At 33.3% G+C, this 14,611-nt stretch overlaps 1 long non-coding RNA gene across 1 annotated transcript in view; it reads right to left on the bottom strand.

Annotated features, from left to right (window-relative positions):
• Positions 1–346: 346 nt before the first annotated feature.
• Positions 347–14,611, bottom strand: part of LOC147580159 (uncharacterized) — a 78,942-nt gene continuing 64,677 nt past the window's right edge. The window contains exon 3 of the long non-coding RNA XR_015252563.1: positions 347–2,119. This is a non-coding gene — a long non-coding RNA (uncharacterized LOC147580159). The remainder of the gene's footprint in view (positions 2,120–14,611) is intronic.

Genomic DNA, 14,611 nt, shown 5'->3' with positions numbered 1-14,611 from the left:
ATTCACATGGTAAAAATAAATCCAAACAGTCCAGGAAGGTATAAAATCAACAATGAATGTGTTTTCAAGAAACATCTACAAATTATTATTTTTTTTTTAATTTTTTTTTCAACGTTTATTTATTTTTGGGACAGAGAGAGACAGAGCATGAACGGGGGAGGGGCAGAGAGAGAGGGAGACACAGAATCGGAAACAGGCTCCAGGCTCTGAGCCATCAGCCCAGAGCCCGACGCGGGGCTCGAACTCACTGACCGCGAGATCGTGACCTGGCTGAAGTCGGACGCTTAACCGACTGCGCCACCCAGGCGCCCCAGCAAATTATTTTTAAAATCAAACAGCAGCAAGCTTTTAAATTAATTAAGACAAACTTTTAATTAAGAAAGACAACCAGGTTGTGTAATAGTGAATATAATCACATATTTATTACACAGTATTTTCAGATGATCTATTTCTTCTCAATTCAATGAGATCCATGGTTAATTTATGAATGGGGATAGCTCACATTACATTCAATATTTATTCACTTATTTGTTCAACCAATATTTTGGACAATGTTTGAACTGAACTGCATACTTGACCTGACCTATGACTCACTTTCATTCAAAAACCCTTAATGTCGTAGTTATACAATGATATTCAGTAGTATTTCTTCTATATTCTTCTACATGGTACCATAAGTTGCCAGGAGATGTATAGTTATAAACTTTCAATTTCATTCCAAATCAGCTCTTAATTTGTTAAAGATAAAGGTGTGATATCTGTGTTTTGTGGTGGGAAAACATCAGTAGTAAGGTGTCTGATGATAGAAAAATTGCCACAAAGACAATTAATATGCTTTGTTTTTAAGAAACATTTCAAATAAAAAATAATTATTGATAGCACCAAGCAATTTAGTTGAGGCAAAGTTGAGAAGATATCACAGCTTCCAGGAAAGCCTTAATGTTAATCAGACAATAGAATAAAATATAAAATTGAGTACACATGAACATAAATACGCAATGGCAGAAAATTTTAAATTATTTGTAGACACGTATGGATTCCAAATCAGTTGTAATCACTCAAGAACAAATGGAGACATCATTATGAGTAAATCAACAAAACCATAACAACTGTTTTTAAAATTGAGTGAAACTAGATTGTGCAAGGGTAAACAAATGATGTGCAGAATACTTTGATATTAACTATAATGCCATATTAAATAGTAAATTCAAATCAGCATTCTTAGGTAAAATAATGTTGTTAAAATAATATTTAATTACATGTTTTCTAGGAACCTCAAACTGTTTTTGCAAACAAATTAATGTTGTAAAGGAAAATACCTCAAGAAGTTTCTGCAAGTTAATAGAACAATAATATGTAAATCTGACACCTGTGAAGTGGACACATTTTTTATATTAAATATAATTTATTGTCAAATTGTTTTCCATGCAACACCCAGTGCTCATCCCAACAGCTGCCCTCCTCAATGCCCATCACCCACTTTCCCTTCTCTCCCACCCCCCATCAAACCTCAGTTTGTTCTCAGTATTTAAGAGTGTCTTATGGTTTGCCTCCCTCTCTGTAACCTACCCCACTTCCTCTCCCCCATGGTCCTCTGTTAAGTTTCTCAAGATCCACATATGAGTGAAAACATATGGTATCTGCCTTTCTCTGCCTGACTTATTTTGATGTGGACACATTTAACCATACAGCCTGGAGAAACAGAAAACAACCAGTCAGCAGAGACTGATAGAGAGATGCAGAGATAAGAGATAGAAAAAGAAAGCATCACCTGGGTTGCTGAATATGATCAATTCCTTATACTCAAATCTTGGTTGTATTCTCGCCCTGAGTTGTGTGATAGGATCTTCTATTTTTACTATAAATTTCTTTTTTTCTTTTTTTTTTCTGCATTTAGAACATAGGTCCAGCCATGATGAAGTAAAAAGTACCAGATTTGCCTTACATCCTTAAAAAATTTTGAAAACAGACAAAAGAGGGGCACTGTGTGGCTCATCCAGTTGAGCATCCAACTCTTCATTTTTGGGCTCAGGTCATGATCCCAGGGTCATGGGATTGGGCCCATGTTGTGTTCTGCACTGAGCATGGAGCCTGCTTAGGATCTTCTCTCTCTCTCCCTCTAAAAAAACAAAAAACAAACAGACCAAAGATCAAGATATGGAATAATAAAATGAATACTGGACAACAGGAAGCACTGGACAGTGATCCCTGGGAAAGCAGAAACAAATGATTTGATCCCTACAAAGGCCCAAGCTCACTACATGAGAAGATTTTCCAAGCCACAACATAAGGAGGAGAATCAAAAGAGAGACTGCAATTTTGCTGAGTTTCAGAGACAGAACACAGATTTTGGGGGGTAAAAGTGGCTGAAACCTTGAAAGCAAAGTAACAAAGAGGAGAGAAGTCTGCTAGTAAAAGGAAGAATGCAGGAGAGGTGCTATAGAAGAGTTTCCCTTGAGTGTCTGGCTAGGTACCGATCTGCACATGAGTAGTGAGGCCAGTAGTAGTGAGGAACCACTAGAAAGAGGCAGCTCAATTCTCAAAGGCTAAATTGGTCCAGAAATAGGATCTATTCTCACTAGCCAGAGTAAAAAGCCCTTCTAATACAGAGTATGTAGTAGAGTCTTCGGAAGTACTGTACTGTTCTGTTAGCAAATTAGTCTAGAATAAAGGGTATCTGAACCCTCACTAACAAACCTTGAAAGGAAGCCCCAAAGGATAATATTGGACCCATGTAACTTAACTTTATCCAAGAACAAAGCTCTCAAATATTTGAAATATTAGTCCCATAGGGCTCCTGGGTGACTCAGTCAGTTAAGCTTCCAACTTCAGCTCAGCTCATGATCTCATGGCTTGTGAGTTCAAGCCTGGTGTTGAACTCTGTGCTGACAGCTCAAAGCATGGATCCTGCTTCAGATTTTGCATCTCCCTGTCTCCCTACTCATGCTCCGTCTCTTTCCTTCAAAATAAAATAAAATACAATAAAATAAACATTAAAAGAGAAAATTTTTAAATAAAAAATAAAAGAAAAAGAAAATATTACTCCCTTCAAAAATCCAGAAAACAACCTAAAATTCACATGTGTTAGCATTCAACCAAAAATGGCCAAATGTGCAAAGAAGTGGGAAAGTATGATGCAAATCCAAGAGAAAAATCAATGATTAGAACCATACTCAAATAGGGGCACCTGGGTGGCTCAGTCGATTGAGCATCCGACTTTGATTCAGGTCATGATCTTGTGGTTTGTGGGTTTGAGCCCTGTGTCAGGCTCTGTGCTTACAGCTCAGAGCCTGGGGCCTGCTTCGAATTCTGTGTCTCCCTTTCTCTCTGCACCTCCCCTGCTTGCACTCTGTATCTCTCTGTCTCTCAAAAATAAATAAATGTTAAAAAAAATAAAAAATAAAATAAAAGAACCACACTTAAATATGTTGATAGTATATATTAAGTTAAAATCTAGATAATCCATATCTAGATTTGGATACTCTAGATATCTAGATTTAGATATTTAGATATCTAGATATCTAGATCTAATAAAGAAGGTATGGGAAACCTGAAATTTTGGGAAGTGGAAAATAAAAAACAAAAACTGAACTTCTAAGGCTGAAAAATAAAATATATGAAATAAAAATCATGCCAAATAGGATTAAAAACAGAATAAACTTTACAGAAGGGGAAATAAGTGAGTTTATAAATACAGTAATATAACTATACAAAATGAAATACATAGGAAAAAAAGAGTAAAATAAAAACAAAAAGGCCATCAGTGGGTTGTGGGAAGATAACAATAAGCCTAACATAAGGATAACTGAAGACCCAGAAAGGTAGGGGGTAGAAAAATATTTGAAATAATAATCACCTTATATTCCAAATTTGATAAAATACAGAAATCCTTAAATCCAACAAGTTCACCACAACTCATGCAGAAGACACAAGAAGAAAACTATGCAAAGGCATATCACAATAAAATTAACATAAACTAGGGAGTTGAGGGAGAAGCCCTGAAAGCAGGAAGACTAAAAATGGCACATTATGAACAATAATAAAAAATAATGAAGTAGACTTTTCAAGAAACCACACAAGCGAGAAGACAATGGAACAACATCTTTAAAGCACAAAAGGAAAAGAACTGCCAACCTAGAATTCTATACCCAGAAAAAATATCTTTTTGAAAATTAGAGTCAAAGTAAATTTATTTTGGTTTACAAAAATCGAGAGAATTCATCCCCAGCGGACTAGAGCTATGGAACACACCAAAGAAAGTTCTTCAGGGAGAAGTAAAGTAAACGTAGATAGAAATGTAGATCTACTCAAAGAAATGAAGATCACAGGAAAGGTTAAGTTGTGATAAAGTATAAAAGGCATTTTTTTTTTCATTTCTTATCTCCTTAGAGCAAAAGCAATAACCATACGTTATGTGGCTTGTAGATTTGTAAGTAAAATTGACTACAAAAATAGCACAAGCTGAGGAAGGTCAAAATGGAAAAACAAGGTTAGTAAGTTTCTTATGTGATAATATATTATTTGAAGACAGACTGTGATAATAAAACTATGTAATGTAAAGTCTACATCAACAGAATAGAAAATAAAGAAGTATAGCTAATATGTTAACAATGGAGATAAAATAGAATTATTTAAAAAAAACTAATCTGACAAGAAAAAGTAACAGAGAAAAAAGAAGAAAAGAAAAAAGAACAAAGAACAGATAGGACAAATAAAGCCTAAATAGCAAGATGGTAGATTTAAACCTGACTACATCAATATTCACATAACAGTTTATACTCCTGCAATACAATAGTTTGGTGATGGAAACATTCATTATGTGACTGTAGTAATAGTTTCATGGGTGCATATGTAAGTCAAAAATGATCAAATTATATATTTAAATATGTACAGTTTTATTGTACTTCAATTATGCCTGAATAAATTTGTAAAATAAATAACCAAAAAAGATAGAAAAAGAGATAAAATAGTAGAATTTAAAATAGTCTCAAAAATATGAAATACTTAGAAATAAATTTCCAAATATTTCAAGTTAAAGGTATATATATTGTTAAATTACATAAAACATAAACAATGCTAATCTCTATCTTGTATTAAAGAAACACACTTGACATATAAATATACAATATGTTAAAAGTAAATTGATACCAAAAGATATACGCTGTGAAAACAATAGTCAAAAGGAAACAGAAGTGGCTATACAAGTATTAGACAAAATAGATTTCAGAAAAACAAACATTTCCAGAGAGAGTAAATTCATAATGATGATGGGGTAAATTTTTTAAGAGGCATCAAATCTCCTGAATGTGTTTGTACTTATTATCAGAGATTCAAAATACATGTAGATTAACATGAGAAAACTAAAGGCAGAATTAGACAAATCCATAATTATAATTAGATATTTCAATATCCCACTCTTAATAATCAATAAAGAAACTAGAGAGAATATCAGTATGTCTATTTAAGACTTGAACAACACTACCAACCAACTTGACCAAATACATATTTATAGAATTCTGTCAAGCAATAGTAAAATGCATATTCTTTTCAAGTGCATGTGAACTATTTAAAGAGATAGACGATTTGGGGTCTTAAAACAAGACTCAATAAAATTTAAAACACTGAACACATACATGGTATGTTCTCTTATCACACTGATTTAAATTAGAAATCATTTTCCTTAAATGATATCTGGGAAATCTTCAAATATTTTAAGTTAAGTGACACACAGCCAAATAACTTGTAGGCCACAGAAGAAATCACAAAGTTAATTTTAAAATACTTTAACTGTATGAAAATGGAAATACAGTACAACAAGATATGTAAAATGCAGTGCCTGGGGGATAGCATTAAATACTTATGTAAGGGAGAAAAAAGGAAGATATCCAATCAACGATCTAAGCTTCCACTTTACAAATTAGAAAAAAAGGAAACAAACTGAAGTAGCAGAAGAAAAGATATAGTAAAGATTAGAGCAAAAGTCAATAAAATATGAAACATAAAAACACTAGAGAAAATCAAGAAAATCAAAAACTGCTTCTTTGAAAAGAGGAAAAAAATTGACAAACATAGTTATACTAATAATGAAGAAAAAAGAAGACACAAATTACCAACACCATGAATAAGAAACAAGGCATCATTACTGATTCTGCGGGCATTAAAAGACTAATAAGGTAATCCTATGAAAATTATATTCCAATAACTAAAATAAAATGGGCAATTTCTTAAATGACATGAACTACCAAAATCCACTAAAGTAGAAATACATTAAGTTGAATGTTCCTATTATATTAGAGAAAATGAGTTTCTAACTTTAAAACGTCCTACAATGAAAACTTCAGGCCCAGATGGCTTTAGTGGTGAATTTTATCAAACATTTAAAAGGAAATGCAGCCAATTCTGCACAAGCTCTACCCAACAGTAGAAGAGAAGAGAATTCTTTTTGATTCATATGAGTCCATCATTAGCTTTGTATGAAAAAGCAGAAAAACAAGTTATAAGAATATCCAATTTTACCACTTTTATTCAATCTTATAGTGGAGATCCTGGCCAGGGCAATAAGGCAAGAAAAAGAAATAAAAGGCATGAAAATTGAAAAAGTAGTAAAGCTGTCTATATATTTTTTTAATGTTTATTTCTGAGAGAGAGAGAGAGAGAGAGAGAGAGAGAGAGAACATGAGTGGAGGAGGGGCAAAAAGAGAGGGAGACACAGAATCGGAAGCAGGCTCCAGGTTCTGAGCTGTCAGCACAGAGCCTGATGCAGGGCTCAAACCCACAAACTGTGAGATCATGACCTGAGCTGAAGTCCAATGCTCAACTGACTGAGCCACCCAGGTGCCCCAAATACTGTCTACATTTATAGACAACATGATCACCTTTATTGAAAAACCCTAAGGGATCTATAAAAAAAAAAGCAATGATACTATTAAGTGAGTGTAACAAAGCCACAGAATACAAAGTGAAATCAACTGCATTTCTATACACTAGCAAATGCAAAAAGCAATTGTATTTCTATATATTATCATTGAACAATCAGAATCTGAAATCACAAAAATATGGTTAGGCAGTTTCCTTAAAAATTGAACATTCACATGCTATACCAACCAAGCCATTCCATTTCTAAGTATTTACTCAAGAGAAACAAAAGCATATGTCCATACAGAGACTCATACACAAATGTTTATCACAGCTTTATTTGTAATCACCATAAATTGGAAACAACCCAATGTCCATCAATGGGTGAAGAGAGAAATAAATCCTGGTGTATTCATACAATAGAACAGTATTCAGCAACAAAATGAAACAATTATTCATGCATGCAATAACATGGATGAATCTTGAAATCATTATGTTTTGTAAAAGAAGCCAAGAATAAAAGTAATACTGGACGATTTGATTTACCTAAAATTCTAGAGCATACAAGCTAATTTATTATAACAGAAGGCAGGTTAACAGATATCTGGGGCCAGAGGTGTAGGAAAGGATCAACTGCAAAGGCATGAAGAAACTTTGAAGAATGATGAAAATGTCCTTTGTTTTGATTGTGATGATAGTGTCATGAGTATATAAATAAGTCAAAACTGATCAAATTGTATACATTACATATGGGCAGTGGGTTGTTCTTCAATTTTATCTCAATGAATTTGTGGATATAAATAACTGAAGGAAATAAAAAGTAAAGAAAAATAATTTACAGTAGCATGTAAAGTATGAAATATGAAAGGGATAAATTTAAAATGTGTGAAACCTTTATGCTGAAAACTATAAAATATTATTAAAAGACATTAAAGATGTCTTAAATAAATACTTATATACTATGCTCATGGATTGAAAGCATCAATACTGTTAAAATGTCAGTTCTCAAAATAGTTTCAGTACAATCCAAAACCAAACAGATTCTTTTTCAGAAATTAATAAATTGATTGTAAAATGTATAGGTGGGGGTGCATTCACACAAATGCAGGAATGTAAAATGTATAGGCCACTTGGGTGGCCTAGTCAGTTGAGAGTCTGACTCTTGATTTTGGTTCAGGTCATGATCTCATGGTTGTGAGACTGAGCCCTGCATTGGGGCTATGCACTAGGTGTGGTGCCTGCTTAAGATTCTCTCTCTCCCTATCCCTCTTTCCCTCTCTCTCTCTCTCTTTCTCTCAAAAAAAAATACTAATAAAATAAATAAGAAATAAAAGGTATAGGTATAGGGAAATAGAATGTCCAAAATAATTTTGAAACCAAAGGAAAAAGTCAGAGGACTTACACTACTGATCTTAAGACTTATAATAAAGCTACAATAGTCAAGGTATTAGTATTAAAATTAATAGATCAATGGAAAAGAAGCCCAGAAATGGACCAACACATATATGCTCTGTTGATATTTGATAAAAGTGCCAAGGCAATTCAATGTATAAAATTGATTTCCAAAGTACTGGCACAATATTCACACGCAAAAAAAAAAAAAAAAAAAAAGCAAAGAACAACTCTGGATCTTTACCTGTATATACCAAACTTAACTCAAAATGGATCATAGACCCAAATTTAAAAGCTAAAACTATAAAACCAATAGAAGAAAATGTTAGTCACTTTACATCAGGCAAAATTTCCTAAGACTCAAAAATTACAGACTATAAAAAAATTGAAAAATGATACTTCATCAAACTAAAAAGTTCCTCCTCAAAAGACAATGTTAAAAAATGTAAGAGTATGCTTATGTCTTACTCCAGATCTATGAAGTCGGTATCTCCAGATGTGGTTCCATGTCATTTGAACCATGACTAATGAGAATTACTGCTTTACATTCTTAAAAACAAAAACTTGAGAATTTCAATATACTATATTGGTAACCTTCATATAGGACCAAAGAAGAGCCACATGGAGAAAAAGAAGATATGTATTTTCTAAAGAAAATAAGGAAATTTGACTCAGAGAAGGTTAAGGGATTGATTAATATATTGTTCCGCAAGTGTACAAATGATCTGTATGCAGTGATCTTCACACAAATGCAGGAATTTAAAAGAATGGAAAAATGAAATATGAAAAATTTAAGCTGAAAATAAAAACTAGTTTCTGACAGTTGGTTTCCAAGCAAGGTTGTGGAATCTTCTCAAACATTCATTAAGATAAATTATCACTCAGTATTTAAAATGATCCTAACCCCTAGAAGATAATCTAGGAAATTTAAGTTTCTCTCTGAGGGGACTAGACATAAGGGGGCCACTCTCTGAAGGTAAAAATAGTGACCTCAACGTTCATTTGCCCAGAAGTGTCCATTCTCAAGTTGGGAGTCAAGAATATCCCAACACAAACACAATCTATATCCTCTGCCCACTTGTTAAATTGTACTCTGTTAATGTACTATTGAAAAACTACAATAGTTTTCTCTTTGTTGGCCTACTTACAAGCAAAGAGTAGTAAGTAAGGAAGGAGATGAGGAAAGTTTTTAAACTTTTGACTTTATGTGTATCAGAAATAAGATCCAGCAGGTCCCAAGAATATGCTCCATGTCTGTCTGCTTTGTCTGGAAAACAGTTTTCACACATATGTTAAAATCTAGATAATAATCAACCCCAGAAACTAGTGTAAGCAAGAACAAAATAGATGAGGTTTTGTTTATACTGTATATCCTGATTTCCCCCAACTGAATGTTAGAAATCAGGGTGTATGTGTCTGAAGGAGTATCACAAAGCAGGCACTCTAGAAATGATTATTTTGCTATCACAAAAGTAATGCATGCTTATTTTAGAAAATAGAGCTGAACACACACAAAAATAAAATAAAAAAGCAAAGAAAAACTATTCATAGTTCTGCCACCCAGAGATAATTATAATTAATACTCGGATATCAACCATTGATACACTAACCCACCCATAACAACAAAATGAAAGCAAGAAGTGAATAATTTTTGAGATCTTGAGAAGTACATTCTTCAGTTAACATATGGATGACTCTGCTGTTCCAGCTATTATGTCAAAAAGAGTTCACTTCCACCAAATTGCGATTTTGAGAGTTTGGTAACCTCATTTACCTAATTGCAACACCCAGAAGTTAATTGTGTCTCCTTTGCTTGTCACCTGGCATTCTAAACAGAGGAACACCATTTTTTAATGGAAATGTCTTACTTTTTCTTTATCCCCAGTTCTTTCCATTGGAAACTATTGCTTCCCACTTAGTTGAAAAATGAATATTATCCACAGAGATTAAAGATCAAAATTTACCTTCCTTATAAAAATATAAATTTCTTCTCTACTTTTTCTTGGGTCCTTGTCCCTAAAGTGTAGCAGTAATAACTCCCATATTAAAAAAAAAGAATACCATACAAACAGGAACTATTATTGTTGCTCATTCTTGCTGTCCTTTTTCCACAACCACAGGGAGCCAAATTACTAATTCTTTATTGGATTTGTCATTGGAAATGGTGCCAACATGGAATTGGAATGAGAAAACAATTGGTCTTCCTAAGTAGAACATAGAGCACAAATCTTTGAATCAGTTCTAATAATTAAAGCATCTTGTGAAGGGCTTCAATGACAGGATAAACTCATCTGTCCCTAGTGTAAGACCCATATCAATTACATTGGGCATAAGGAGGATGGTACACAACAAAGGGAATTAAAATACAGAGGCTGACAGTCCAGACAAAGCCTCACTTTGGTCAAAGGCAGCCTCTCCAAGTGTTATCTATCTTTAAGCCAAGTGCTTTTAAATAAGTTTAAATACCAATAGGGGGTTAATTTGAGACCAATTTGATTTTATTTCTGAATTAATGGTTTTTAAATCTGCTTTTATAATTTCTGCTTATCAAGGATTGCCCTTCTGGTATAAAAACTGAGCCAAGACTCAGTTATCAAATTACTATGAAGGGTTCTGTTAATTAGATAGTTTATCTGTGATGAGTTGTTGACACTGAGATGATGTGTGTTAAATAATTTTAAAATATTCTGTGGGGCACTAACTTGGTGGCTCAAAGCATTGCTTATCCATTTTTCAGACCCTGCTTGAAGTTAAACTAGAAGCTCTTAGTAAAAATTAATATGATGGTGTAATACATTTCTTAAATATAGAATCATTCATATCTTAAAATTATACATATGAGGGAATAAATCTTCTGGCACACTTTATTAAGCTCCTCTAGACCATTCTAACTAATTCAGCCTCTTTCACATGCTGGTTGGTCTTTAACTGCTCAGTATAGACTGCCAGGAAATTCATCACTGCTGTTATTAAACACAATTCTCAGGATTTGCTCTTTTCATAGTGTTTCTTTTAAAAGCTTTTTTGGTGATTTTTCCTCTGGCTTCTCTTTCTACCTCCAAATCAGGCAACCCAAGAGAAATCTCAGAAACTGAAATATTTTTTTCCCATGTAGGTAAATTAAAGCTCCAGCTGTTAAGGGTTTTTCTTTCTATCTGTCAATTTCCTTTTTCTAGTTATAGTCTGTGATGGCAGAGGCCAAGAACAGTCCACAGGGAATGGCTTGGAGCCTTACAACAAGCTGGTATCTTTGCATTTTCTAGAGGAAAAAACATTGAACATTGGACACAAGTCTTTAACAGCAGGACAGCTGCTAATTAATTAACCTATAATTGTTAAAAGCACAAATCATTCTTTATTATCTCTGCAATTGCATTTTAAGCTCCTGTTAAATGTTGATTTTATTTACAACTTTGGTATTGTTTTTTTTTTCTTTTTTTAATTTTGCTATTTTCTTTCCTCACTAATTCTCTAAGACACATGGTATAGCAGAATAACTGAGTCTCAGAATCTGGAGTCTTCAGTCTTCCTAGTTTTTTATTTTAATTAATAGCTATGATGTGTTCAGCCAGTATACACATGGGTCAGAAAAAGATATGGCTCTTTCAAGGTAGTAAAGTTCACTGTGAGTCACTAAACTCATATGAACCCTGAGTTCAGATTCCAGTGTTACCACTACTTGTGTGGTCTTAGGCAAGTGGACTCTGTTAGTCATGATTTTATATTTATAAAATAAGGTGACTGGAATCCACAAATACCCTTTCCAGCTCTAATATTCCATGATTCATTTTATCAGAGGAACTTATTATTGCGAAGGAACAAAAATGGAGTTCACATGAAGCAAGCATGCATTCTAAACTGGTTTTGTTCAGTTTCTTCAAAGGAGGTTTCAAAGAAAATTATCAACAAAGAAAGAAGAACATTGGGTATCAGGTAAAAGGAACAAACATGGGTCAAGGAGGGGGACCAGATTCCAGTTACAATTGTGCCATTAATAACTTAACCGTGAACAAATTATGGGATTGAAACTTCTGAGGCCAATGACTGAACTCCAAATTGAAGAGATTTGACTTAATCATCTTTGAGTCCTGTTCAGTACAAAAATTCTATGATTCTAAAAAAAAGCCCAAGAGCCATGGAGGAGGATATCTGGAAATATTCAAACAATTATTGACAATGAACTCCGCTCTTTTGCTCCTGGTTGGAGAATGTTGTTCAAAAACATGCTGACTCAGACCATCAATGCCAAAGTAAAAACATTCCCTTGGGGACCTGAAACAAATGCTATAACTAAGGGTAACTTTCTAAATCTGTAACATCTTAGTTATCATGATGGCAATCTCTCAGGTATATATATATTTTGCTAAAAGGCTGGGGTGCCTGAGTATTGCAAGCTTGTAGTATATAGTATGCATGTGTATATATATATATATATATATGTATATATATATATATACATATATATATACATATATATATATATATACATATATATATGTATATATAAAATCACTAATATTTTTCAAGCTCTATTCCAATTATGAAATCTGAAAGAAACAACTTGGGGGTAAATTCCAAACTAAAGGTAGTAGGAAGGATGGTTTCCATATTTTAATGATCTATCAACTGAAAAGTATAAAAGGTGTAGGATATTTTTGTCTTGAAACATCAAGTACTGAACACTGCCTGAAAGCAGATGGTGTAATCCATTCCAAAGAGTCAATTCTCCTGCCTTTCTTTTTTCTCTTCTTTATTTATGCTTGCCTCCTTGGAACTCAGTCAGATGCTTTTCCTTTTTCTTCAAGACACTGACTCTTCCCCTATTGACCCTGAGACCTCCATTTTTTGCAAGTCCTACTTAGGATAAGTAACATATTCCAATAGCCATTGCTTTGAACCACATTATAAAAAATGGAGATGCTGTTTCCAACTTCTTCATGGACCTGGACCAAACCCCTTTAACTAACCCCCTCTAGTCTCATATTTTGATTTCTTTTTTCTTTCTTTTTGATTGGTAAGATAATAATTGGCAACATTTGAATACACTTAAATATGCATTAATGATTATAATCCATTATACTTCGGTCATGGAAGTCATAGCAAGAGCTATCTTTAATGAATAAATAAGAAATCTGTACTTCAAAATTTTATCCATAGAGGTCTTGAATCATAACAAACAACCAATTTCCCTTAGCTACCTACACAACTATCCCATTTTCCAAATGGAAACTGTAATAGAGACTAAGGGACTTTCCTTAGGCTACAGTCCAGGGTCAGGGAATAATTTCATTACTCAATGTAAGTAATTCATCTTAAATCTCCCAAACAAAAAATTTCCAATCTAAACCTCTAAAATATGCATAGCACTGACCAAGCATGGAAAAATTTTCAAAACATTCATGATGTGACAATCAGCCATTACCTAAAGTAGGCTGTAATGCTAAAGAATATTTCCTCAAAACAGGCTCTCATATAATTTTCATGTTGTAATCACACTGTTTGATGCATAGTACAAACTCTTTCATTGTGTGTTGAATGGAAGATGGTTGGTTGGCTGTAGTGTTAAATAAAGTAGCAGCAAGAAGATGGGGAATTGAGTAGAATGGATATACAGAAATGCTATACAGAAATAGTATACAGAAATACTATATACAGAAATACTATACAGAAATACTATAAAGATAAAAATAAAAGAAGTTGATAATTGGGTGTGGAAAGTGTGATGAAGAAGGGGAAACTCAGAGGGATTTCCTGGTTTCTGACTTGGGTGACGAGATAATGTAATTCACTGAAATAGGAAACACGGAGAAGTGGGAAGCAGGTGAGTAAGTAGGCAATGAGTTCAATATTAGACGTGCTAAATCAAAAGCTCTGTGAACTTCAAGAGAGATTTATTCAATAAGAATTTGGATATATAGATTTGAGCTTAATAGAGATATTTTTTCCTTGGAGTTAATTATCAGATAAGTGATAACTGAAGTTTTATCCATAAATGAGATTACTTCGGTAATAAATGTAGAACAGAATATCCATGTCCAGTATATTTTTAAATGGTTAGGAACAGGGAGTCAATAAAAGGTTGCTCATTTTTTTTTACTTTTCATGGATATCAAAAGTACATATTAGTGGCCATATACTATCATTATTTCATAGAAGAAGAAGATTTTTCAAGTTATAAAAATATGGATGACATAATCTTAAAAAGGAGGATAATATAATAATATAAAATATTTACCATATCATCCCTTTTTAAATTTTTTTTAAGTTTATTTATTTATTTTGAGAGAAAAGGTATGAGCAAGGGAGGGGCAGAGAGAGAGGGAGAGAGAGAGAATCTCAAGCAGGCTCTGTCAGTGTGGAGCCC

This window comes from Puma concolor, chromosome B3, assembly GCF_028749965.1.
Source record: "Puma concolor isolate L17-30 chromosome B3, mPumCon1.1.hap2, whole genome shotgun sequence".
NCBI classification, from domain to species: Eukaryota; Metazoa; Chordata; class Mammalia; order Carnivora; family Felidae; genus Puma; species Puma concolor.
Note: the sequence above shows the minus strand (reverse complement) of the source record. Positions and strands in the feature narration are given on the sequence as shown.